The 27,778-nt window shown below is 37.0% G+C and overlaps 1 pseudogene; it reads left to right on the plus strand.

Annotated features, from left to right (window-relative positions):
* The first annotated feature begins 20,740 nt into the window (after positions 1–20,740).
* On the plus strand, positions 20,741–22,428 carry LOC119544377 (annotated as a pseudogene).
* The last annotated feature ends 5,350 nt before the right edge of the window (positions 22,429–27,778 follow it).

Raw genomic sequence — 27,778 nt, forward strand, 5'->3', positions numbered from 1 at the left:
CACAAATTTTTGGTTTCCCAGTGCAGAAAAAAATTATGCTAAATTGATGTAATAAATAGAACTATCAATTTATTAGCAGTAATATATTTACAATATATTAAATGTAAGTAAATAAATATATTTACAACTCAGAAAAATGATGAAGTCTACCTGAGGAATCCAATGAACATCAAGAATTTATTTTGAGAATGACAGTTCAGTAACAAATTCTGAAATCAATTGGTCCAAATTATAATGGATCTTCAGAGGACTCTAAGAGAACAATAATAAGTACCAATAATTTCAAGACTTGATTGAGTGCTTACTATATCCTGGACACTGTTCTAAGGGTTTTACTCATCCTCATTGCTAGGTTCTTAGATATTACTATTACAATGCTACTGATGAGGAAACTGAGTTCAGGATTCAATCCCAGGTGGTCTGATTTTCATCAAGAGGAAGACTGAGTTGACATGAATAAGTAATTTATAAGGACATACTGCAAGAAGTTTAAGGAAATGGAAGTTCATGATGAGAATACATGTGGGCTGACATCTGTACTCTTTGCCTTTCCTATTCGTCCTTTTCTGGAATGTCATCCACTTCTCCCTCCAAATGGACAGCAAGCCACTCATCACTACAATCCGTCCCACTCAAGAAAGAATAAAAGCATTTGATTGTACCAGGGTATGCCTGACCTTGGTGAATAATTCACCAATCAATCTGAACCCATCAGTTTCTCCATAGACATGGAATGGGGGCCTCACTATTGATCATTTCCTTTTCCATGCTTAAACTGGGGTCATTTTATAAACCCACTGCTGGGGTCCAATTGCAAGTAGACCAGTAAAAGTTTTTTGGAATAGAAATACAAAAATTGAAAAGCACAAGGAAAGAATCGGAAATAGGATGCTTCAGCTCCAAAAGAAAAGGATTACAAACAACAGAAATAATGAAGCCTACGGCAGAAAGAGAGAGAGAGACTGGGAGAGAGAGAGAGAGAGGGAGAGAGAAAAAGAGAGAGAGAGAGAGAGCAGCCCTGAGGAGGATGGGTACAGATCTCTGCTTCTGACAGCTCCCCAGACTTCCCAGACTCTGGCTCTAGTCTCCCCTGTGGTCGGCGAATCAATGCTTCTTATTTGTTTCTGTCATTTAGCTCTGTGCCACCCAACATGTTTATTTATTTTTACCCTTAAGATAATTTCAATGGTTTCCTTTTCCTTGCAAATCAATACTAAGTAATGACCACTACCACAGGCTCTTTCATGGACGGTATGTTTTCTTTCTCAAGTTGCCTCTGCTGCTTTCTGTCTGAACAATTTACCTCTTACCACCAACTGGCCATTTCTTTCTGAGCTCTTGGGTATAAATTCTGGAGGGCACCAGACATTATTTTGCTTCAGTTAACTATGTATCATTTGTGGCCAAAGGTCTTTGAACTGAACACTCTTATGGGGCAGAAAACCTATCGGAGGGGCACACATTGTCCTATTAGTGAACTACTTAAATCAAAAATCAAAAACATGGTTGAGCCACTTCTTCTATCACCAATCTATGCATGATTCCATTCCTACTGGAAGGGTTTTGGAATATTGCAGTCTTTAGGACTGACGTATCCAGTATAAAATCTAAGATCTTGGATTTAATTTAGGAAGGGAGAGGAAGGTCACATAGGCTCTTGAAAGAGGAGTGATAATTTGAAGAATAATAAAATGGGCAGCTATGCTTATAATAATTGGCACAGGTCTGAAATGGGAGTTAGGATGACCATGGAAATAAATACGTGGACCTTGAGGAGCTTGTACTCTGGCTGAGGCAGTAATTAAATAAATGCATTTTTATAGTTCACTATGAAATTTTGTGACAGGAAAATGCATGGGGTAGTATGGGAACATAGAGATGAGGCATCTAAATCAAACCAGGATAACTGGAGAAAGTTTCATGGTGAAGCAAAGTTCCCCCAGTATTTTGTAGTCGTATTTGGCATGCCAAGGCGCCCAGTGATCACATCACCTACAGAAATTCCAATCTGACATGCTTTTGGCTTCTCCATTGATTCCCTCTGTACATAGCAACAGTGCTTGGCTCAGAATTGGGGCTCAGGAAAATTTTTCTTAACAAAAGATACAAAGGATGTATGTTCCTGAGTAGCTCTTCCTTTTATCTGGAAATCCTACACATGGATTTGTGTTTCTAGCATGCTTTCTTGTACCACCTAACAAAGAAATTCTGTAGATATCTGTGTGTTCTCACTTTTTAAAAAGAAAAGGTGTGTTTAATTTCGAGGGTAAGTAAGTAGCTGGTGCCTAAAGAGTACAGAGCAGGGGCACCTTGCTGAGTTTGAGGGGCTCAGGGAAAGGAGTCAGGATGTCCCTTCATTTGCGTATTCATTCTACAAACATTTAGGGAAAATCTACCATATGCCAGGAACTAGAATATATCAGGATAAATCCATTTTGAAGTCTTAACCCAAAATAGGTCTGAGAGATGCTGGTCCTTCTGTGTGAAGTTTCTTCCCAAATTTTGCAGGAGTTTTCAAAATTGCAGCACTGGCACTCTGGATGGGGCAGTTCACATTGTATGGGGTAGTCCAATGTGTTTAGCAGCTGTGGCCCATGCTCACCAAAAAGCAGTAGTCTTTCTCAGTTATTGTGCCAACCAAAAATTCACCCTTGCATTTTCAAATGCCAGTGCCGGATGGTCAAAATTCCTCTGGTTGAGAATTGTATTTGGCAAAAGTAAAAATTTACATCATAGCTTCATGTAAAGATTTGAGCGGCAATCATCAAAGAGAAGCAGGGAATGACACGGGCAGTATACAAGTAAATAACATTTCTGTCACCATTGCTACGGCCTCTCCTACTAAAACCAGTTTATGCCTGTTCTACTTTGCTAATGCTGCCAGAAAGAAAAATACCAGAACTGGATTGGCTTTTATAAAGAGGGTTTATTTGGTTACACAGTTAAGGCCAAAAAGTGCCCAAGGTAAGGCATTAACATGTGGGTACCTTCACTGGAGGGTGGCCAATGGTGTCCGGAATACATCTGTTAGCTGGGAAGGCACGTGGCTGGTGTCTGCTCCAAGTTCTGGTTTCAAAATGACTCTCTCCCAGGATGTTCCCCTCCAGGCCACAGCCCCTCTTCAAAATGTCCATCTCGGTTGCTCTTAGGGTTTTTGTCCTCTCTTAGCTTCTCTGGAACAGGAGTCTGCTTTCAACAGTTGTCTTCAAACTGTCTCTCATCTGCAGCTACTCTTTCAGCTTCTGTGCATTCTTCTAAGGGTCCCTCTTGGCTGTACCAAGCTCGCTTCTTCTGTCTGAGCTTATATATTGGTCTACTAAACTAATCAAAACCCATGCTGAATGGGCAGGGCCATACCTCCATGGAAATTATCCAATGAAAGATCTTGTCCACAGCTGAGTAATCACATCTCCACAGAAACATCCAATCAAAAGTCTCCAACCTAATCAACCCCAATACGTTTCCTGCCCACACAAGACTACATCAAAGATAATGGCGTTTTGGGGGACATAATACATCCAAACCAGCAGAATGCCCAAGCCAGAATGCAGAAAAGCTTTGCACTTCAGAAAAGTACATGATATTCAGTTCACGTGAAGCCTGGGTTTGGAGAGCAGCAGAGGCTATGGAAGGTTAAAAGGTGAGGAGCTGTAATACTAATAGGTGTTCAGAATTGGACAATTGTAGATGGTCCTCCTCTGTTCTGATGTCAGAAAGAGCAGGCAGGAGTGCTCTACTTAGACTCTCTCTCTCCATCTCTACACACACACACACACACACACACACACATGCACACATGCACATATATGCATAAATATATATGCATGCAAGTGTTAATATATTGTTTTGCACAAGTACTTTTACATACTTAATAATAATGATAGAAGCAATGTGTGTGGTGGAGAATGGACAAATAGAAGACACCCATTTTCCTCCAAAGATCACAGCTTCACCATAAATGTAAAGTGCAGAGGACCAGTGTCATAACCTTCCCCTTATTCCCAGCACTTGCATGGTGGCAGACACATAGAAGGTGTTTATAACAGTGCACTGTGTTGAATATGCTAGTGGGTTTTATTAGGGATGGTTAGGATCTTCTAAATTCAGAAGGCGTCGTTTGTGATTCAGCTCCAGCTGGCACCACAGCCCAGGCTGTATCCACCGTAGTTTCTCCAGATATATTGCTATCATTTACTTTACCTGTGACCCAGGGTCCATGATCTCATCAACCAAGTAGAATTGTATCTATTAGGTCATAATATGAGGAAAGCATCAAATTTAAGGCAATTTAAAAGACAGTGCCAATAAGCCTCATCTTCTTTTTTTTTTTTGAAATCATGAATGTTTGAAATAGAGAAATAATTTTTCTCCATTCAGTAACAATATATTTTAAATTGGACCTGTCAGTTTTCTTAAGTGTGAAAAATGCAGTGGTTTTAGGGATTAGTGCTATAGCACATGGAGTGGCCATGGGAGATGACCATCAGCCATCCACTGAAATGGGAAATGCAAAAGAAACTTGGTGGCACTAGTTTTATAAAATGCAATTTTCATTTTTTCATGAATGCACAACTTAGCAGATGGAAGAAAGTGCCATTTATTTACATTCATTTGGGGTACTATTTGGAGAAAACTGAGTGTATATTCAGAGAGAAGTTATGGAACGATGTTATTGTTTTACATTTCACAGATGCAATTTCATGTGTTTGCACAGACGTAGCAGTGTGTGACTTTCTAGGAAGCATTTTTAATTAAAGAGTCATTTCTAAGCATTCATATACATGTAAACGAATACATTTGAATTATATAGTTCTGCATCATAATTTACAGAATCTTCACTGATTTTCCTCAATTTTAAAGAGCTGTTTCAATAGCATAACCTGAGTGTCTGGCAAAGCTCAAATTGTATGTCATCCGTGGGGCCTTTATCACATCCACCAAAGTTCTCTAAAGTCAATTCTTTTCTCCTTTCCTCATTTGGCAATATTTTATAGAATTTGGGAAATTCATCTCCTAACTGCATAACAAAAATCTTGATCGAAAAGATTGTCCTGTGTATTAAAATATATCCTGATCACCCACCATGAAGGATGCTAAGGGGAAAAAAGTATGCCTTTTTACATCAAGATGGCTTCTTAAATGGTATATTTATTAATCAAAGCAATTGCATTAAAATAACTCCAATAAAATAAATAAAATAAAAATTTTAAGAGAATCCAGTCCCTACTTATTTCAGTTAAATGTTTACTCAGTGTAAACATTGGTTTAACAATGAGGACCAATAGGAAAAACCACATTTTCTTCTTTTTTAGTTGTATGAAGTTTAATGTTAAAGATTTCATTAATAGACTCAACTAAAGAGACCTCTATATGAATAAATAATTATAAACAAAAAGTTGAAATTTTACCCAGCTGAGCTTCATGATCCTTTTCTCTTGTTTGCACAGAGTTTCTGAAACTCCCTCTTTTGCCGTAGACTGCTGCAATATTTGTCTTTTGGAACCAGCATGGAGAGGGATATTTGGGGACTTCACAGCACTGGGTTTATTACCTACAATAAATACATAAGTTATAACAAAAATAAGTGTCCTGTTAGAAGAAACAATGGAGCCTTGTAATCATCACACCCAATTGACTGATTCCTTTCAGCAACCTTTTACCAAACAAAACTTGGATGATAAAAGCAGATTAAATTTTTAACTGGGAGCAGAGGTTTTCTGGGCCCTTGATTGCTGCAAATACAATCTGATGGGGTTTTTCATTCCCTGCCACTATATGGATGTACCTTTGAAATGCAGCAAAGAGTAATTTTCAAATTCCCCAAGATTATGATGCTCAAAGGACCAAAGAGCCATTTGTCATGTCTAGCACAACTTTACATTGGTCTGGGTGGATCTCATTATTTCCACTGGTGATAGAAGTATATAATATGGAGCTGTGGATCCAAATAAAACATCCTTCTGCCTAAATATTTATTTCTATCACTGAAGGAAAATTGACATGCACCCAATGCAACCCTTCCATATGATCAATTGTGTGACCATTATCATTTGTAACATCCAGGAGCTCTGTGGCATCATGTCAAGTGACTCTAAAGAAATATAAATGAGTATGAAGAAATGATATGGAATTAATAAATATAAGTTCATTGGTAGATTTTTTTCTACTTCTAAATATACATTCTTAAGGTTTTCTTTATTATTGTTATTTTTAATCTTTGCACTTTTTTCTCTGAGCAATTTTTTGATTTATAAGCTGGGAAAAAGAAATGGATATTCTTCATGTCTGACATTCATCCTGACTCCTGTCGAGCTCAGTTTCTTTAGCTGCCTAATTCACTCTGGGGAATGGTCTTTATAGCTAATCAATCATTCATCCATCAATGTTTTTCTTAGGTGGCTGTCATCTAAGTGCCTAAAAAATCAAAGAGATGTGTCTGAAAAGTAGAATGAGATAAATTCTTCATTTCTCTTTGGAGATCCAGAAATTTCTTAAAGAAGACCTACCAAAATTGAACTAGGCTGTGTTCAAGATTATTTCTGTGTCCCCATGTTGTGGATGACTATATGCTATAGATTAAAATAGCAATTTGCCAAAATTCACATTATGTAGGCACAGTTAACTTGCCACAATGTTTATCATTTATTTAATCACACTTTAAAGGTCTTTTAATTGCCAGAAAGTTTTCATGAATTAAACTTTTTTTTTTTTCAAAATCAAGGAAAGTGAATTCTTAGGTAGTTAAATTTATGAGGCGCCTTATTTGTACTCATTATTAGAAAACTTCAAACATGGATAAGGGAGGTGGGTTGCAGATATGAATAGAAGGCCTGGGATGGTCTCATTATCTGGTAGAGGATAATTTTCTTTTTTACGGAGGAGTTGAAATATCCACAATAAATATGTACAATTACTAGTTTTCTTTCTGATAAATTATGGCAGTGGGGTATTCCTTAAAACATAGATACAAAAAATGGTTTGAGGTCAGTATCCTGTTCTGGTTCTTCTGCTCATTAACTGGGTGAATTTTAATATCTCTGGGCCTCAATTTTCAATGAAGGGATCAAATTTAATGATATTTAGTCTCCTCTCAAACTTGTCAATTTTAGGATCTTACAAATCCCACTCAGAAAGCTGTGAGTGAGAGTGTTTGTGGGGAAAGTCATATAGAAGGAAAGGGAAACACATCAGACATTTAACATCTATTAATATTTTTATTCATATATGTTTAAGAGGTAAATTCCAGCGTCCAAATGAATGAACAAGAGGCAAAGGATTTCTTGTAGGAACAGAAGCTCAGAAATATCTTTAGCCTGGGTCAGACTATAGTGGATATCTAAATGCTTCCAAGATGTAGTATGGGTTTTGGAAGGTGCTAAGAAGAAGCAATAAAACCAGAGATGATTTCCCCAACATCCCAATAATTTGGTGGAGGAGACCTAAGAAGAGGAATCTTATATTCAGGTTTATCTGAGATGTTAAGAGAGCCATAGATGAAGCCATAGACAAATCAGTCTCAAAAAATGTTCAGAAAGCCAACCTTACAACTAAGAAGATCTGAATATAGGTATAATCTCTTCTTTAGGCCCTCAGGAATTTCCTCAGATAACAAGATTGGTGGCTGATGATAGCTTCTTTGCTGGCATTCCACAAAGTATATAAAACATAAAACAACCATGCTGACCCAAGTTTAGGTTCACATGTTTAGCAAGAAATATTAGGTATGTGTTTCACATGGACAATAGTACTTCCTGCTGAAAGGAAACTTCAGGGCCTGTCAGTTTTGAAGTCAGTGAATGATTCTCTTAGAAGACCTGCCAGCTGCAGTTCCAGAGGCCACAGGACACCCCAGATCATGAAGGTGGTTAGAAGGCTCCATCTGGGGGGCAACAGAGGTCTGAAGGAGGAGACTGAAAAATGCTACTTCCTCTCTTAAGACATCTTACCCAGAAGCAGAGCCTGAGAAGAGAATCCTTGGACAAGTCATCTCTTGTGGAAAAGTAGGGCAGGGGAGGGAGAGAAATGGCGCCAGGGAATATGCCAGTTAAAATACATCAGAGGTAGCATCAGACCGACCCCACAGGAGGCTTTGTCATGGACAACCTTCCCCGAGACAGGTCATTGGGCTTTCTTTCCTGTTCCTTTCCTGATCTTTGGAAGCTTACACTCCAGATACTTCCAACTCTCTGCACACATGAGAAAAGCAGTGTCCTCCAAAGGACAGTAGCATGTGGGGTTTTTGGAAGAGAAAGCGCACTTAAACTGGAGGGGACCCAGGCATGGGGAAATGGATTTCAGGGTTCCAGGTCTCTGGCTACAACAGTGATAATACACTCCTTCTACCTCTAACCTCCATCTCCCCTACATGCAATCTCCATCTTCCATATGCATTATTTTTTTACACAGACAGTTGATATTGTCTAAATTTTATGTAAAATTCTAAGCAAAACAATTTCAACCTCTACTCCCAAAGCCTACACCACAACTATATTATCCCACCTGAATCCCACCCATCAGGAGGCTCTGTGTCCACCACTACCCACTGCCATTGTCAGCTTCCTAAGTGTTTTCCTAAGATCTGCTACAGTTGCCTTTTGCCCAACCTCTTTTGGCCAAGAATAATTCATCAAAGGCTGAGATTCCTGGCTTTGATATCCCAACTTCTCATCTATATAGGACCTGCTGATTTTGGAGTGAGGGAAGCATGCATCTTTTTTATTGGGTGCCATTATCTTGTGTGTTCTCTTTCCCTATTTATTTTCTTCTGCTTTCCATAGTTATTTTCCAGTTCCTTTTCCCCATTTGATCTGCCAAAGAAATTCCTACTTGCATAGGCTTTTATACCTCCCCCACTCCTGTCTATAGAGCAAACCAGGAGAAGAGCTAAGCAAGGATGGGAGTATGCCAATCATGTGTTTGTGTTTGTCTGTCTGTCTTTGCATCTGAGCCCTTGTACAAATATGTGCCAAAAGAGACTGTGAAGAATTGAGGAAAATCGGATAACAAAGAAATGACAGCTAACACTGCTTCTAAGTCATTGGAAAACTTGGGTACTTGCAAACAAAATAATTTTCATGATGATGACATCCATGTAGCACTTTATAATTTTCGTAGCTTTTCTTGATTATTAATTAGTTTCTCAACCCAATGCCATGAAATGTCTAAAGAAGCCATTATTGTTCATTGAAGACACATAAGACTGAGTATCAAGAAGTTTAAATAAATTCCCTGGAAACCATTAGAGATTTAATAGTGGAGCCGGAATTAATTTTGTCCCCAAACAACACTGATTGCATTTTTTTCCCTTCTTACTTTTTCCCACATTTGTTTTTTCTTCCTAGACATTGAAAAGATAATGCACACTGCCCCTTTCAGAGATTGAAAATAAGTCTTTGTAATACTCACTTATAATGTCCAAGTAGGGTTAAAATAAATGAGATGAGAAACATATCTCTTGCTATGCATATATGACAATTTTCAGATCAGAGGTGATTTTGGATTAACCTCTAAGAAATGGAGATTGATAAGGGAACCAGCGACAGAACCTTCATTAAGGAAGTGCTGGAGAGGTTTGCTAAACTATTTTATAACCTATGATTGCATGTTCTGCCTCTGGGATGCCTTCATGGATGCAGAGCAATTAATTTGCTGTGGTAGAAAATAATTAAAGTATATTCTCTGTAGGCTGCTGAACCCATAGGTGCATCTGTGAAAGAACTGCTTTATCCTTCTCTTGATTCTTGGCAAGTCTTTTGTTGTCTCAAAGAAAACAATTCGTCACCCTGCACATTTGACCCAAGTTGAGTTCCTCGTCTGCTGTCATTAGAATGCCCAGACAGTTCATTACTAGTTAGTTATGATTAACCAGCTGAGATGGAACTTGGAGTCATGATATAGCACCGTCCATGAAAGAACCCACTTATTCCAGTGACATTGTGCCCTGACATATGTCTTCCTGGATTGTGGATTGAATCAACTGCAAGTAGAATTTATCACAAGATGAGAAACCAGTGCTAGTATTTATAAAACGGTGAAAAAAAACTTCCCTGGGTAAGTTTTACTTTGCATAGAAGTTTTATGATATGGGAAATTAACCACTAGATGTCAAATTTTATGTAAATATAGCTAAAGCCCAACATATTGTAATTCTACAAATATGTAATTTGGGGTTGCTATTTCTTTAATTAACGAGGCACTGGTTTTATTACTCTGAAAGGAAAAAAAATATATAATGTCTGCAATTATTTCAAGAAAGCTAGCTGGAGACATTGAAATGTTTGTGCAAGTTTCTGATATTTAGGCACATTATGTCTTGCGTCTCACAACTTCTTTCTGGGTTTTATTTCCTTCTGATTGAAATGTATCCTTCAGTAGTTCTTTCAGGGTGTGATAGATTTGCACCATCTTTATTTATGAGAAAATATCTTTATTTAGCCTCCACTCTTGAATTAACACTTTATTCAAATGTAAAATTTTAGTTTCCTGGTTACTGACATTGAACATTTTCAGGATCTTGTTTGACTGTAATGTGGTGTCTGCTGAAACTCAGGAAGGGTATGATGCCAATTTAATAATTGTACATTTTAATGCATTTTATATGTTACCCCTTGCAGTTTTATTTTAAGATTTTTATCTTTGTCTGTAATATTCTGCAGTTAGATGAGATCTGTTTATATGTGCATTTGTTTTTTATTTATCCCCCCCCACTCCCCGGGTTCTAGTGTATGAATTTCCTTCAACTACAGTTTATTCCTAGGCTTTAACTCTTAGAATATTGCATTCATTTCATTTTATTTTATTTTCCTTATTCAGTCCCTCTGGAACTCTGATTTTGTTGGCACTGCTGATTCCATCCTTAATGCCTCTTAACCCCTTTTTCATTATTTCTCTCTTATCAGCTGTCTGCAATGATTTCCTTGAATCAATCAGTTTCCAAATTTTTTCTTCAGCTGAGTCTAATCAACTTTTTCTCCATTTAAAATGAATTTCATATATTCATTTGCTAAATTTATGCCTGTAATTGTGCTATTTGATTCTTTTTCAACTCTCCTCTTTGTTTATATAGCATTGCATCCCTTCATTGGATCCTATATTTCTTTTACCTATTTAATCATTTTAAACAATGATCTTGTAGCCTCTTCTAGATGGTTCCCTTATTTCTCATCCTTGGTGCATTAAAACTGCTTTATTTTAAAAAATATATTTTTCCAGCTGACTCTTCCAAGTAGAATTTCATTCCTATTTCTGTTTTTATTTTTACTTGGAGCTTGCCTTCACTGGAGTTGCTCATTCCTTGACATCTTGTAAACCTGGAGCATGAACAATTCATTATAAAGCAGTCTTAAGTTTGCTCCTATTTAAGCCTCTTAATGATACAGAATAAGATTTTATTCACCTTCAAGGCTTGGGGATTTGTACATAATAAATCCACTCTAAATTTGGACTATGAACCTTACTGAAGAAATGCTTGGGGTTTCATTTTCTCATCACTAACATTTTATCTACATTTCTATACAAAATTCTAGAAAAATGACATGATTCCCAGACTTCAATTGAAAATCTTCTCTTTCCTGAGTACTGGATAGCCTTCCGAGGCCCCCCATTCTGAGAAGGTGGCTGCGGGAGCTCGTGCCCTTGTCACGGAGGTCCCTGTCAGGAAGGCCCCACTGAACCTCAGGTCCTGGTAGCTGGACCCTGGTATCTACTCCCTGAGCTCAGAATCTAGTCTGAGAACACCATAAGCTTCACTGTCACTTACTGCTTCGGCCATTAGCTCTTTCCTGTTCTTTGGTACCAGAGGAATTTTCCTACCTACCTTTCCAGCTCAGCAATGTAATAACTTTTGTCATTTTAATTCATCCAGCATTTCAAAGTGGTGGGGTTGGAAGGACATCTGCGTCAGCTCAGTCTCTCAGGCAGCACAAGTCATGACTCCATTTTCTATACTATTTTCATGTAGCAATGGCTCTAAAGAGCCATTATTTTTCTTCTACAAGCTCTTTTTTCTTAGAACAGCTTCATGGTGAAGTGGAAAGTGCAAGGCCTCTGGTATAAAGCAATTCCAGGCTAGAAACTTCACTGATGATTTTGTGACCTTAGGGAAACAATTTAAACTTTGTGAATTTCATTTTAAAATGGCAGAGTCCAATGTCATGTTCCCTTAATCTCTGTAATCATATAAAAGAGATAAGAAAACGTGAAAACAGGATTCTTAGCATTGATAAAACAATGTTCCCAGGAAACAATATGTAGACTGGCTACCTAATTTGGGGGACCTATTGCAAAATGAAAAGGCAAGAATTTCAAGACAGCAGCCACAGAACATTCAATCCAGCATAGAGTCTTCCTAAACTTGGGGTTCTGTGTGACTGCATGTCGTATGCCCATAAAACCAGCCCTGATAGGATATGACAAAGGGCTTCTAATAAGGACCGGGGGGGTTCCATTAGAGGATCCCACAGCTACCCATCACAGGTAAAGTCCATAGAACCTAGGTTTCTGAAGAAAGTTTTATGTCCTGAGTGGTTAATGCATTCACTTATGCACAAGGAAATTCACCCAGCAAGTCTCTTGCAGTGATTTTACCATGTGCATGTTGGGCTTAGACAACCTGGGTTGGGTCACAGGGTTTTCATTTCCCATGTGTATGAACTTGGGTACCTGACTTTAATTCTGTGCTGTAGTTTCCTCATCTCTGAAATAATGAAAACAGCAAAGTTTACATCAAAGTGATGCTGCGGCAATAAGATAAGAGTGCATAAAGTGTGTATGGCACATGGTATGCAATGTATGAGGGTTAGCTATAATTTCTGTTTCTAGGACAGATTATATAACACCATTTAAGTTATTTGAGAATATACAAGGAATAAGAAATTTCCAAATGTTTTTGTAAAAATCTAGAAAAACATAAATAGGATCCCTATAGCAGTCCTTTCACTAAAATACATTCCAAGTCAATAAAATGTTTGTGTAAAAATAAATCATACAAATCCTAGGTATAAACACTTGAGTATTTTTTTAATAAACTTGGCATGCAGAATGCCTTTCTCATTATGCCATAAAACCCAGTCATAAAGATGACAAAATTTAGTATATAAAAGGAAACATTTTGTGCATGGCAAAATCACCACATAAGTGGAAAAGATATATAATACTGGCAGAAATGTACAACTCTGTGATTATACCAAGAGCAATTGATTGAACACTTTGGATGGATTGTATTGTGTGTGAATAAAACTGTTCAAAAAAATACAGGCAACATTTTGCATAGGAACAATTTAGGTAATAAATATGCTTTCTCAAATAAGCATTTATTTTTATGAAGAATGTTGACTATGCTTTCATGGTATATGATCCATGTGTATATATTGTGAATTGTTCATATATTTTGCACATTTCATATTGGATGCAAATTAAAATTAAAACATGATTCCTGATTTTTATGCCTATCAGTTGGACAAAGATAAAATCATTGGCTAATACAAGGTGTAAGCATGGACGAAAAGAAACTGGGAATGCCATATCACCTAAAGAAGTGCATATTTATATAGAGATCAATTTGGAAACATCTGAAACAGTTTAAAAGACATTGCTTTAACCCAGTGATTCAGTACGTCTCCTACATATATACTCATAAAGTTTCCAATGGCTTAAGAACAAATATGTCCTTTCAGCAGTTTGTGTTATAGCTAAAGATGAAAATTCCTTAAATTTTCATCAGTATATGACTGAATTTATAAATCATGTTATATCTGCAAATCATGGAATACTAAGGAGTCTTTAAAAAGAATGTGGACTTTGTCTTAGCTAATGTGGATCCCAAAAACCAATAACCAATAATGCAGGAAGTTGATAAGGATGCCCCAGTCTCCATTAATATTTAGTATTTTGTTGGAGGAATAAGACAATGCAATTAGACCAGAAAAAGACAATTAGAGGTGCTAAAATGTAAAGAGGAAAAATAAAATCATTTCAATTTGCAAGATATGATGGAATATATACTTGTGAAATCCTTCATTCAATTGGATAGCAGAATATAAAATGATCTTGCAAAAAATCATTGGCTTTCATATATACAAATAATGATCAGTTAAAAGATACAATAGATTAAAACCCATGTAAAATAGCTACATAGAATATATAATACTTAGGAATAAACTGAACAGTAAGTTTGATAAATTCATAAAAGGAAAACTTTTTAATGTAATTTTATTGAGATAAATTCACACGCCATACAATCCATCCAAAGTATACAATCAATGGTTCACAGTATCATCACATAGTTGTGCATTCATCACCATGATCAAATATAGAAGATTTGCATTACTCCAGAAAAATAATTAAAAACAAAAAGAAAACCTCAAACATCCCGCACCCCTTATCCCCACCTTATTGACCCCTAGCATTGCACTCTACACAACTTTAAGACTTACAATAAAGGTAAGTTAACTAAGACACTGTAGTATTGTCATAGACAGATATGTAGATCAGTGGAACAGAATAAAACATCCAGAAGTAGTATATCCATACAAACACAGGCAGCTGATTGGTTTTTTTGTTTGTTTGTTTGTTTTTTTTATTTTATTTATTTATTTTTGTTTTGTTTTGCTTTGTTTTTGCTGTATAGCTCTGCAATCATTATCACAGATCAGAGCTACTGGATTACAGCTAAACAATTTTGGATATTTCCTTCTAGCTGTTCTAATATGCTAAAAACTAAAAAGAAATATCTATGTAATTATTCAGTAGTTATACTCGTTTGTTAAATCCAAATTTCTCATTTACACCTCCTCCCTCTGTTTTAATCATTCTCTCAGTCTTTAAGTATATCTAGGCAATGACCATTCTAACTTCTTTGTACTGGAAATTGGTGTTGATCTTATGGGGTAAAGAAATCAAACTGGTTGATGTTCTTGGAGAGACTGGTACCTCTAGGTTTCAGGTCTCATCTAGCGTAGGAACAATCTGGAGGCCTTAAGTTTCACCGAGTTGCATGCCACACACGACTTTCCTTCCTGCAGCAACTCAGTATTCCTTCATATGTATACACCACAGTTCACCCTTCTGTTTGTTATCCATGCAACCTTAGGCCACATTCATCCATTGCATATTGTGAATAATGCTGCCATAAACACCAGTATGCAAATGCCTATTCATGTCCCTGCTTTGATTTTCTCAAAGAAACAACTTTTTGTTGATTCTCTCCATTGTTTTCATGCTCTCAATTTTATTTATTTCTGCTCTAATCTTTGTTATTTCTTTCTGCTTGATTTCAGTAAATTCGCTATTCTTTCTCTAGATTCCCCAGGTAAGCCATTAAGTCCAGATTTTTCCTCTTCTTCTTTTTTAATATAAGCATTCAGGACAATACATTTACCCCTCAGCACTGCCTTTGTTTCCTGCCATAAGTTTTGATACGGTGCTGTGTTTCTCATTTTCATTCACCTCAAGATGTTTAACTGATTCCTCTCATAATTTCTCTTTGACCCACTGGTAGTTTAAGAGTGTGTTGTTTAACCTCCATATATGTGTGAATTTTCCAGCCTTTCAACGTATTGATTTCCAGCTTTATTCCATTATTATCCAAGAAAATGTTTTGCATATTTTAGATCCTTATAAATTCATTGATATCTGATTAGTCACCCAACATATGGTTTATCTTGAAGCATGTAAGAAAAATGATATCCTGCTGTGTGGGGTGCAATATTTAGTAAATGTCTGTTAAATCTAGTTCACTTATGTTACTCAAGATCTCGGTTTCCTTATGATCCTCTGTGTAGAGGTTCTATTCATTGATGAGAATGGTGTATTTAAGTCCCCAATTATTATTGTAGAAGTGTCTACTTCTCCTTTTAGTGTCGTCAGTGTTTGCCTCATGTATTCTGGGGCACTCTGGCTTTGTGCATAAATATTTATTACTGTTATATCTTCTTGATGGATTACTCCTTTTATTAATACACAGTGTCCTCCTATGTCTTTTTTAATTGTTTTACATTTGAAGTCTAGTTTGTCTAATGGTATAGCTACCCCCACTCTTTTCTGGTTGTTGTTTGTGTGATATATTTTTCAACCTTTCACTTTCAGCCTACTTTTGTCCATGGGTCTAAAGTGTGTCTCTTGTAGACAGCATATAGATGGGTCATTTTTTTTTATCCATTGTGCCAGTCTTTGTCTTTGATTGGGGATTTAATTCATTATCATTTAATGTGATTAGTCTAAAGGCTGTACTTTCTTCAACCATTTTGTCTTTTAGTTATGTGTCATATCTTATTTTTTCACTTTTTACCCTGTTAGTTACCCTTGCTGATAATCTTCATTTCTAAGCTCTTCTCCATACCTCTCTCTCCTGTCTTTTCCTATCTGCCTGTAGTGCTCCCTTTAGTGTTTCTTGTAGAGCAGTGTCTGTTTATCTGTAAATATTTTAAACTCTATCTCATTTTGAAGGACAGTCTTGCCAGGTATAGAATTCTTTTCTGGGAGTTTTTCTCTTTCAGTATCTTAAGTATATCATACCCCTGCCTTCCTGCCTCTGTGGTTTCAGCTGAGACATGCACACTTAGTCCTACTGAGTTTCCCTTTTATGTGATGGATTGCTTTTCTCTTGTTGCTTTCAGAATTCTCTCTTTGCCTTTGACATTTGACAATCTGATTAGTAACTGTCTTGGCGTAGGTCTATTTGGATCTATTCTGTTTGGGATATGCTGTGATTCTTGGAAGTGTAAATTTATGTCTTTCATAAGAATTTGTAAATTTTCAGTGATTATTTCCTCCATTATTCTTTCTGCACCTTTACCCTTCTCTCCTCCTTCTGGAACAACCATGTCATGTATATTCACATGCTTCATGTTGTCATTCATTTCCGTGACAACCTGCATGTATTTTTCCAAAATTTGCCCTATCTGTTCTTTTTTGTGTAGAATTTCAGATGGTCTGTCTTCTGGTTCACTAATCCTTTCTTCTGCCTCTTCAAATTTGCTCTTGGGTGTCTCCATTGTGTTTTTCATCCCTTCTACTGTGCTTTTCAATTCCATATGTTCTGCGAGTTGTTTTCACAAGCTTTCAAGTTCTTCTGTAGGTTCACTCAGTGTCTTCTTTATATCCTTCATCTCTTTTGTCACATTTTCCTTCAAATCATTAAATTGATTTAGAAGATTTGTTTGAGCTCATTAATTAGTTATTTCAACTCCTGTATCTCATTTTAAGTGTTAGTTTGTTCCTTTGATTGGTCCATATCTTCATGCATCCTAGTATGACATATGATGTTTTGCCTGTTTCTAGGCATCTGATTTTCTTGATTAGTTTATTTTGTAGGTCATTTTCTCTCTTTGCCTAGGTTTTCTTGTTTATTGGCTTTGTTCTCTATCTGTTCTTTGATATTTGGTTCACTTACTCTCAACCTCTAGCATAGCTTCTGATTAAGTGATCAGAATTTTCCAGCTCTTGTTTTCCTGTTTCTTGTTTTGACTATATGGAAGGTTTTTTGAGAATACCCTTTTGTGTGTGTGTGTCTAGTTGTTTCACCCCCAAGCAAAAGCTCTCTCTTCCCTATTCCTCCTCAGGGAAAATTGATCTGCTGGTTTTGTTTTGTTTTGTTTTGTTTTGTTTTTGCCTCTATATGTTTTTAATACTCCTGTTGTTACCTCAATCAACTTTTACCTGGAGGTCTGGCTCTGGGAGGAGGGTCTTCCCAGAGAGGGTTGACCACAATCAGATTTTCCCAGACAAGACAGGCCTAGGGCTCAGGAAGTAGGTGAAATTAGTATCCAGGTTTCCTTGCGATGAAACCCAGCAGGGTCAGTCTTTCCTGTGAAGCCTCTTAGTTCTGCACTTTGCTTATCCTTCCCAGAAAATGGTGCTTGTCAGCCCACTGATCCCCATTGGCATAAAGTGGTATCATGCCTTTAATTGTCAGCAGACCCTGCCCCTGTCAGGGGCATGGCTAATACAGAGGCTGAGGCTGAAGGTGGGTTTAAACTGTTTCTGTTTTCCAGCTTCTGGGATCTGAATTCTCTAAATAGTAGTCACCACGTGTGCTGGGCCTTGTCTCCCCTCTTTTTGGGGGTAAGGCAGAGCTTCTCTTCTTGCATTTTGGAAAACTTAAATGTCTCTTAAGTATCCCCCCTTTTCCTTCTGCTGGGAATGTGTTTGAGACAGGCTGTTCTCTGCTTTTGGTAGGTTGAAACTGCTGCTGATATCCCAGCCTCTGAGGTCTTAATTCTCTGAATGAGAGCAGCTGCATGCACTGGGCCTTGCCCCACCCTTTACTTGGGGAAGATAATCCTTCACCTGATTACTTACTTTGTCTCTCAGTCATTCCTTAGGCCACCCTTGCCTCAGGAAGGGCTGAAAACTGAGAATGCCTGCTACTTTCTTTAATGGGCTGCTAAAAATTAAAGATAAATAGGAAGAAGAAAAGAAGGAAAAAACTTTTTCTTGGGCACAGCCCTTTTCTGGTACTCTGAGCTCAGTCAGCTCCAAAAGCCTCTGTTTTTGTTTTGTTGTTGTTTGTTTTTTATTTATTTATTTCTGTCAGCACCTCCTCCTTGATCCTGGAGAGAGACCGCCTGGTTTCACTCATGTTTGCCCTGTAGATTTATCTGTGCTCAGTGTTTGTAATCAACAGTCCAAATTTTCTAATCAAATCTGCAACTGGAGCTTGGTTGAGCTCTCCTTTCCTTGCTCCTAGTAGAGAGGGCTTCTGTTTCCCACCTGAGAGAAACTCTGAGATAGGCTGCTGCTGAGCCCATGTGGGAGGGGCAACACCTTCCAAAGATGGAAGAATTTACTTACAATTTTGTGCTGTGATCTCAGTCCTTCTACCCATTTCAGGCTGGTGTATGAAGTGTGTCTGGTAACAGAATCTCCCTGAACTGTTGTTCCAGACAGTTCCTAGTTATTTACTAGCTGCCCTAGAGGAAAAACTAAATCACTCACCTGCCTACACCATCTTCTTGTCTCATCCCTCCATAAAAGGAAATTTTTAACCGTCCTTCTGGAAAGACACAAAAGGGAATCCTTAGGTGGTTTAGTGTGAGTTAATTTACAAATATTTGGGAGTTTTCCAGAGATCATTTTTATTTATTTTATTTTAATGTCATTGTTGTCTGATAAAATACTTTGTATAGTTTCTATTCTTTCAAGTTCATCATGTTTATTTTATGTTCCAGAATATGATTATCTGGATGAATGTTCCACGTACATTTGTAAAGAATTTTTTATTTTGCCTTGTTGAATGATGGGTTTTATAAATGGCAAATTAGGTCTAGTTGGTTGAGATAATTGATTAGATATCCTATATCCTCACTAATTTTGTATGTAATTGTTCTACTGAGTGCTTAAGAGAAGTACTGACATCCCCAACTGTAACTGTAGAATTGTTTACTTCTTAATTTAGTGTTCTCAGTTTTTCCTTAATTTACTTTGAAGTTTTGTTGTTAGGTGCTTATACATTTAGAAATAACAGCACTTCTTGCAGAATTGACTTATACATTATGTAATGTCCCTTGTGATCTCTGGTAATATTTATTGTCTTGAAGCCTAAAATGTATCATATTCATATAGCCCTTCCATAATTATTTTTATTATTGTTTGCATGGTATATCTTTTTTCAACTTTATACTTTTAACCTCTCGGTGTATTTGTATTTTCACTGAATTCTTGTACATAGCTGTGCCAATTTGGATGTATTATGGCCTCCAAAATGCCATTATCTTTAATGCAATTTTGTGGGGGCAGATGTATTAGTGTTGATTGGGTTGGAATCTTTGATTGAGTGTTTCCACGGAGATGTGACAATCAACTGTGAGTGAAACATTTGATTGGATAATTTCCATGGAGGTGTTACCCCACCCATTCAGGGTGGGTCTGAATTAAATCGCTGGAGCCATACAAACAAGCTGACAAACAGAAGGAGCTCAGAGCAGCTAAAAGTGATATTTTGGAGAGCAACTGAGAGTGACATTTTGAAGAGGAGCTGCAGCTAAGAGAGGACAAAACACCCCAAGAGCAGCATTTTGGAGCACACCATTTTGAAATGCAACCTGAGAGCAAGCGGATGCCAGCTGCATGCCTTCTGAGCTAATGAGCTAAGAGAGGTTTTCCGGACACCAATGACCATTCTCCAGTGAAGTTACCCTATTGTTGGTGCCTGACCTTGAACACTTTAAAGTCTTAAGACTGTAAGTAACTGTGCAACCAAATAAACCCCCTTTATAAAAGCCAATCCGTTTCTTGTATTTTGCATTCTGGCAGCATTAGCGAACCAGAACAACAGCATATAGTTGAATCATTTTAATTTTTTTTATTCTATATCTGATAATCTCTGTCTTTAAATTGGTGTGTTGAGATCATTTACATTTAATGTAATTGTTTATATAGTTGCATTTAGGTCTATCATTTTATTATTCATTTTCTGCTTCTTCTCCCTCCTATTTATCCCTCTGTTCCCCTTTCTGATTTTTTTGGTTTATTTGAATAATTTTAGCATTAAATTTTAGCTATAATTTTATGTACTTTTTTTAGTGATAGAGTTCTCCAAGAGTTACAATATACATATACCTAAACTTTCGCAGTCTACTTTGACTTAATATTTTAGCACTTCAACTAAAATGTTGATGTCTTAAAACATATAGGGCATGGAGGTAGTGGTGGTGCAAAGCTGGGTGGGCAGCAGGAGTCTATGCTTCCAGTTCCTGCTCCTGGTCCTAAGGCAGTGGCAGCCAGGAGGCCTGGGAGTGCCTTCACGGAGGAGCCTCCAGCCAGCAAAGTGCTGACAGATGACACGATGCCACTGACAGCAACCATCAACAAGGTGACCCAGAGCCTGCAGTCCCACACGGGAAGTATCATTAGGGTACAGAGAGGAATTTCTGTAGAAAAGAGCTTGCAGATTGTTAGACGATACAGTGACTTTGATTTGCTGAACAACAGCTTTCAGATTGCAGGCCTACATCTACTTCTTTCCCCCAAAATATTGATGGTAACATGGATCATGAATTCATAGCTGAGAGGCAAAAATATCTCCAGAACTATCTTAACATTATCACCACAAATCATATCTTGTCTAACTGTGAGCTTCGTGAGAAGTGTTTAGATCCAAACAACTATTCTGCAAACTACACTGAGATTGTCTTATAACAGGTTTCCATGTTCTTCCAATCAGGACCAAAGTGGGAGGTGGTAGAACCATTGAAAGACATATTTTGGAGAATAAGGAAGAAATATTTCTCAAGGAAGATTAAAAATCAGCCAAAGGAACAACTAGTGTTAAGCTGGGTCAAACTTGGCCCTGAAAAGTACTCATCAGATAAAGATTTTTGGTGTCTAATCAAACTTCTTTCCTGTTTGCACCCTTATGTCTATCGAATTACCTTTGCCACAGCTACCGAATATTCAACATTGTGAATTAGAATGTTTAGTGAAAAAGGAACTTTGAAGGACCTGATCTACAAGGCAAAACCAAAAGACCCATTCATAAGAAGCACTGCAACCCTAAGAAGATTCAGGGTCTTGAATTCCAGCAAATAAAAACATATGGGTGATAAATATTAGAGGTACTAAAGTTTCTACTTCACAAGGGATTCCCTTATGGGCATCTTCATTCCTCCAATGTGGTGCTAAATGGGGACACTTGCTGGGTACTAGACCTTGAGAATTTCCTATTGGGCCTCCCTTTCTTCTACTAATCATATTTCTCACAATTCAGGAAAATCAATACATTGGAAAGTGTAGACGTCCGATGCTTTGGCCACTTATTGTATGAAATGGCCTGTGGACAACCACCAGACAGTACCTATAGACTCTTCCCTCCTGCACTGTCCATGGCTGTGGTAGCCATGTAGACGTCTATGCTGTCTTTTGAAGACTGAGAACATGGCATGCCTACCATCTCCATCTCTTACAGATGTCATTGTTCAATGATGTTTTACTAACCACTTCTGGAAAGCTACAGTTTAAGATTCCAACAAAGTTAAAAGAGGCATTGAAAACTGCCAAATAATATATAGAAAAGAGACTAATTGAGAAACAGAAACCGATCCATCAGCATTGAAGACTGACAAGAGCTCACTCACACCATGCATCTGAGCTAAAAAGGAAACAGAGAAAGATTTAGGCTCGAAAGAAGTCAAAATGATCCACCACTGAGAACAGGGAAGAAAGTTCTGCAAAATACAGCAGCTCAAATAATTCAGCAGGATCTGGGGCTGGTTCAGCTCTCACATTCCTGTCATCACCGGCTCCACCCTCTGCAGCAGGGACAGCTGCTTCACCTCCACCTGCCCCCCTCCACCTCCACCACAAGAAGTTCCTTTGCCTCCTGTGAGCACAGAGGCACCTGCACATCTGCCTCCTCAGGCTGTAAACAGTGTGAGCCAATAGCTCCATCCAGAATTTCCAGAATGGAACTTTGTGGAAAGCCGAAACCTGTGATCACAGTGCTCCTAAGATTGTCTGAAGCTTCCTATTTACACTTGGAGGGAGGAAAAGCTCTCTTTTTTTCCCTCCTGTCCTGAACCCCTGAAGTGTGCCCTTTTCTTGGATGAATAATTGCTGAGCTGGTACAGACACAGACTATTTTGCAGATGCTCATGTAAAAGGCTTTTCAAGAGGGAAATATTCTTCAAGCAGAAGAAAGTCGGGCTGGCATTGCTGTCTAGAAATAAATATTTTGCTTCTTTGTTACCATTTTAAAAGAGTCTTGTTCATCCTCTAATGGGAATCTTTCTTGGGCACCAGTATATTGGAGTCAATATTTCCACCAATTGAAGGAAACAGACAAAAAACAAAAACAATGACAATATTCAGTCTCAGCAGTGAATGGCCTTAGTGTTACAATCCCTCCTCCTCCATCAGACAGCTCCTAGAAAAGTTCCTCTCATACTTCATTTCTCTATTCAAAAGCATCTTCTGGTTATTTTTTAACTCCCATGTTTCTACCTTGATTTCATCTTAGGCATTAACACTGTAGCCTAAAGCATAGTTAAGTTGCTGAGGTCAGAGAAGCAACTCAAGTTCTTTGTTTTCCCTTCAGATACAACAGGGGAACTATGCAGCGTTCTCCTATGTTCTAACAGGAATGCCGTCATAGTTATAGAACTTAGAGCTGCTAAAGCAACTACTCTAGACCCTTAATTCTTTTTAGTTAGAATAGATTGAAACAGACAAACATGATAACATCAGAAAAAGCTCTTGCCAATTAGAGCATCTTCTAAACCTCAGCAATTAAAGTTTCAGGTATGGGGGTCATTATTACAACACAAGTAAATTTGGCATCTATAGAAATCAATTCTGGCTTTTGACATTCAATGTCAATTATCTATTGAAAAGATTCTTGATCCTATGATTTGCTTAAACCCTTAAATAAATTGCACTTTAAAGGATTATAAGTAATCCATTTTAAAACTCAAGTATACACATCAGTGTTGGTTAATATGCAGAGAGAATGTCATTGTTTATATTTCATGAAATCTGTGATGTATGTTCAGCTGTATTTTTAATTAAAATAAACCATGTCAAGGAAAATAAAAAAATATATAGGGCCCTTTTTGTTGGGGCTCACTTTTTTTTTTTAGTTGGTGTATGTATTACACCTATCTAAATTAAGACCCCCATGACCCCCATGACAATGTAGTAATGTTCATTTCAATATTCATGCCTATATTTAAGGAACTTAAGAGAACAATAGTTTCTTGTTATATTTACCCCATTATTTACCATTTCAGTTCTCTATTCATTCCTGAAGTTCCAAGTTTCCCCATAGTGTCATTTTCCTTCTGCCTGAAGAATTATCTGTCTCTAATGTTTCATTTAGAGACTATATGCTGAATATGAGATTTCTTAGTTTCTCCGAACGTATCTTTACCCTGTTTTAATCCTGAAAAATATTTTATCTGAAATAAATTCTACATTGACAGTTGTTCTTTTACTGTCTTCTGGCCTTCAAGGATTTTGAAAAAAAATCTGTTAGCTGAATCAGTGTTCTATAAGTAATGTGTCATTTTTCTCTAGCTGATATCTAGGTTTTTCTTTATCTTTGGTTTTCAGTAGTTTGATTGTAAAGAGCCTGTACATGGTTTTCTTTGAGTTTGTCCTTGTTGTGGTTTTCTGAGCTTCTTTAATATGTAAATTCCCATCTTTCCCCAAATTTGGTGAGTGTTAAACTATGATTGTTTCAAATGCATTTTCTGCATTGTTCGCTTTCTCTTCCTTTCCTGAGACTTCAGTGGCATTAGTGTTAAAATGACTTGCCCTTGGGAAGACTGTGGCTGCAAAGGAGAGCCTAGGCCTCCCTATATTTGTGCCTCAGAGTCTCCCCCTGAGTGCCTCTTTGTTACTCAGATGTGGCCCTCTCTCTCTAGCTAAGCCAACTTGAAAGGTGAAATCACTGCCCTCCCCTCTATGTGGGATCAGACACCCAGGGGAGTGAATCTCCCTGGCAACGTGGAATATGACTCCCAGGGAGGAATGTAGACCCGGCATCGTGGGATGGAGAACATCTTCTTGACCAAAAGGGGGATGTGAAAGGAAATGAAATAAGCTTCGGTGGCAGAGAGATTCCAAAAGGAGCCGAGAGGTCCACTCTGGTGGGCACTCTTACACACAATACAGACAACCCTTTTTAGGTTCTAATGGATTGAAATAGCTAGCAGTAAATACCTGAAACTATCAAACTACAACCCAGAACCCATGAATCTTGAAGATGATTGTATAAAAATGTAGCTTATGAGGGGTGACAATGTGATTGGGAAAGCCATATGGACCACACTCCCCTTTGTCCAGTGTATGGATGGATGAGTAGAAAAAAGGGGGCAAAAAAAATAAAAAGGCACCCAGTGTTCTTTTTTACTTTAATTGTTCTTTTTCACTTTAATTTTTATTCTTATTATTTTTGTGTGTGTGGTAATGAAAATGTCCAAAAATTAATTTTGGTAATGAATGCACAACTATATAATGGTACTGTGAACAAATGAATGTATGTTTTGTATGACTGCATAGTATGTGAATATATCTCAATAAAAATGAATAAAAAATCTTTATTTTATTACACAGTTTCCTGAGAACTTATTTCTGTCCCAATCTCAACTTTCTCTGTACATCAAATTAGATAACTTCTATTGACCTATATTTCAATTTACTTTCTTTTGCCATCTTTATTTTGCTACTGAACACTTTCAGTGATTTAAAAAAATGCAGAACTTGTTTTTTTGTTCTGTTTTATGTTGTAAAGGCTCAGAACCCTGTTAAAATCCTCCAGAGAATGTTGATTTTGTTGTTGTTGTTGTCATTGTGTGTTTGTTAGTGATTAATTAACCAGCTGGGTTCATACTGAAAGTTTCCTCTCATTTTCTGGGGATCTTGATTCCAATCTCATTTCACTTACCAAAGTCTTTGCTATGCTGCTTTGGGCCTGTCCTTAGAATACACTGGTTAAATCTGAGACTTAATTCATATTTTAGTTCAGTGTTCTAAGACTGTTGTTCAGGCTGATTTGCACACATGCATAGCTAGGTGTGAACCTGGGACTTGTGCAGTTTCATACATAGAATTAGGAGATCCCCCTCTCCAGCACTCTCAACTCCAGGATTCCCCCAGCTGCTTCTTTCTGCAAGGATTTTTTTTTTTTTTTCCTGATTCACATGGCCAGGAAGGCAGGATTTCTCTCAGTGGTAAAGCCACCCAAGCCACAGAGCTTCCTAGTTGGGTCTCACCCTTGGAAAATTCACAAGAGAACAGAGAGAAAACAAATGTGTATTCCTGCTGCACTGATCACAATACAGGTCCCCTTTTCCTGCTTCCTCTGGCTGGGAAAATAGGATTTTGATTGGAGATTTAGCTGGCAGCACAACCACTGTGGCGCTGTCATACGATTGGAGTTCTACCTCAGGGTAAACCTGCAAGAGAAAAGATGTTTTAAAAATGGGAACCTCACCCCTTAATGTTAGTTCTCCAAGTCTTGACCCCCCTCTTAACAGAATTACTGTTCATAATTCTCAGATGGTTTATTTATTTATTTCTTATTTTGAAAAGTTTTTTGCAATTGAGGCTTAAGTGGCTTGGCTGAAAGGACCATAATTATGTAGATTTTTCCTGTGGTGATAAACATTGTTATGACAAAATGGAAAATGGTGAAATAGGTGCAGTGAAACTAAATACAAAAAGCTTTCTGTAAATTTAATGTAAAATAGCAGAGTGAAATTGAAATTTATTGCGTGAGAAAAAATGAGCATATTTTGTGAATCAGTATTGATATGACACAGATAAATTGGACGTTATATGACTCTATAGGAAAAGCTTCCACTTGAACTTTTTGGGTTGCTTTTACTAGTATAATATTTGACATATGTTTTAGCTATTATTTTTAATCAAATAATTACATTATTTTTACTAAAAATATATGATAAATGGAGGTACATATTTTAAATTTAGTTTTCATGATTTAATAGAAACTGATTCTGGACATTTAACATTTTATTAATTTGTTTTTCTAAATGTTGCAGAAAATACACATAATTCCAGAGAAATTTTGGTTTACGATTAAACTTTCAAAGGGAAGAATTACAGTGTATATATTAATATTCACCATTTATTCAAAAAGTGGCTTAATCTTTGTAATCATTTCCATCTTATCTAAAATGAGAATAATTGTATTGCTCTTTTACATTTATTGAGTTATTAATAAGTTATATAACAAACAGCAATGTTTCTAGTTCTTGGTGCTCAGTAAATGACATTTAATGTCACTATTACATTTTGTGTATTATTTTAAGTCTGGGGAAATGAACTGCTATGAAAACAGAGAGCCTCATCCCTTAAGGTTAGTTCTCCAAGTCTTGACCCCCCGCTTAACAGAATTACTGTTAAGAATTCTCAGAGAAAGCAGTCTAGTAAGAAAATGGGATGCAATTATAATTTAACCAGATTATTGAATTATAATATAGTAATTTTAAAAATATTGATAAGCTTAAACATATAACTATTTATGTTTGAACTGCCATGGAGAAAGGAAAGGCAACTTCCTGATGTATATTATATTATGCCATCTATCTATCTATCTATCAATATGAAGTTCTTAAATGTGTTCAAAAACATGAGAAAAATGTAGTAACAATCTCTAAGCCACATTATTATATAAAATTATAGAGATAAAAAGATGGTACATTCAACTATGCTACCATTTTAGTAACATGAAATACACATACTTATGCAGATATGATCATCTCTGGAAAGTTATATAAAATAATAGAAATTATGTTTGCCACTGAAGAAGGAAATTGAGTTACCAGGGATAGAAGGGAGATTTGCCTGTCAGTGTAAATTTTTAAAATATTTCTAGATTTATACGTAGTATCTATTTGGTATATTAATATTTAGGGATTAAAAGCAAAAAAAAATAGGAATAATGTTACTAACATTACACATTTTGATATAATATGTGATGTAGAACAATCACTCAATAAAGGCTGGGTTCTGTTCTGCAAGCCACATAATTGACCTCTGGAATCATTTAGTAAAGAACAGTCAGTCAATCAACCTTCATATTTATTACTATTACCCTTCTACAATTATTGATGAAATTCCAAAATCTCCTCGGAGTTTCAGAAATATTCATTGACCTATATTCAAGCCAAGTATATTTATCAAATGCCCCCTGCCACTCTTCACTGTTTGTAACATTCCGTAAATTACTTTCCCCTAGTTTCCTAAGCCAGACGGAAGATCTCTATTTCCTTCATGACCATTCCACACCTGAGCGAAACAGAGGCTTTTAGAGGCTCAAAGC

This window comes from Choloepus didactylus, chromosome 9 (assembly GCF_015220235.1).
Source record: "Choloepus didactylus isolate mChoDid1 chromosome 9, mChoDid1.pri, whole genome shotgun sequence".
Lineage (NCBI taxonomy): Eukaryota > Metazoa > Chordata > Mammalia > Pilosa > Megalonychidae > Choloepus > Choloepus didactylus.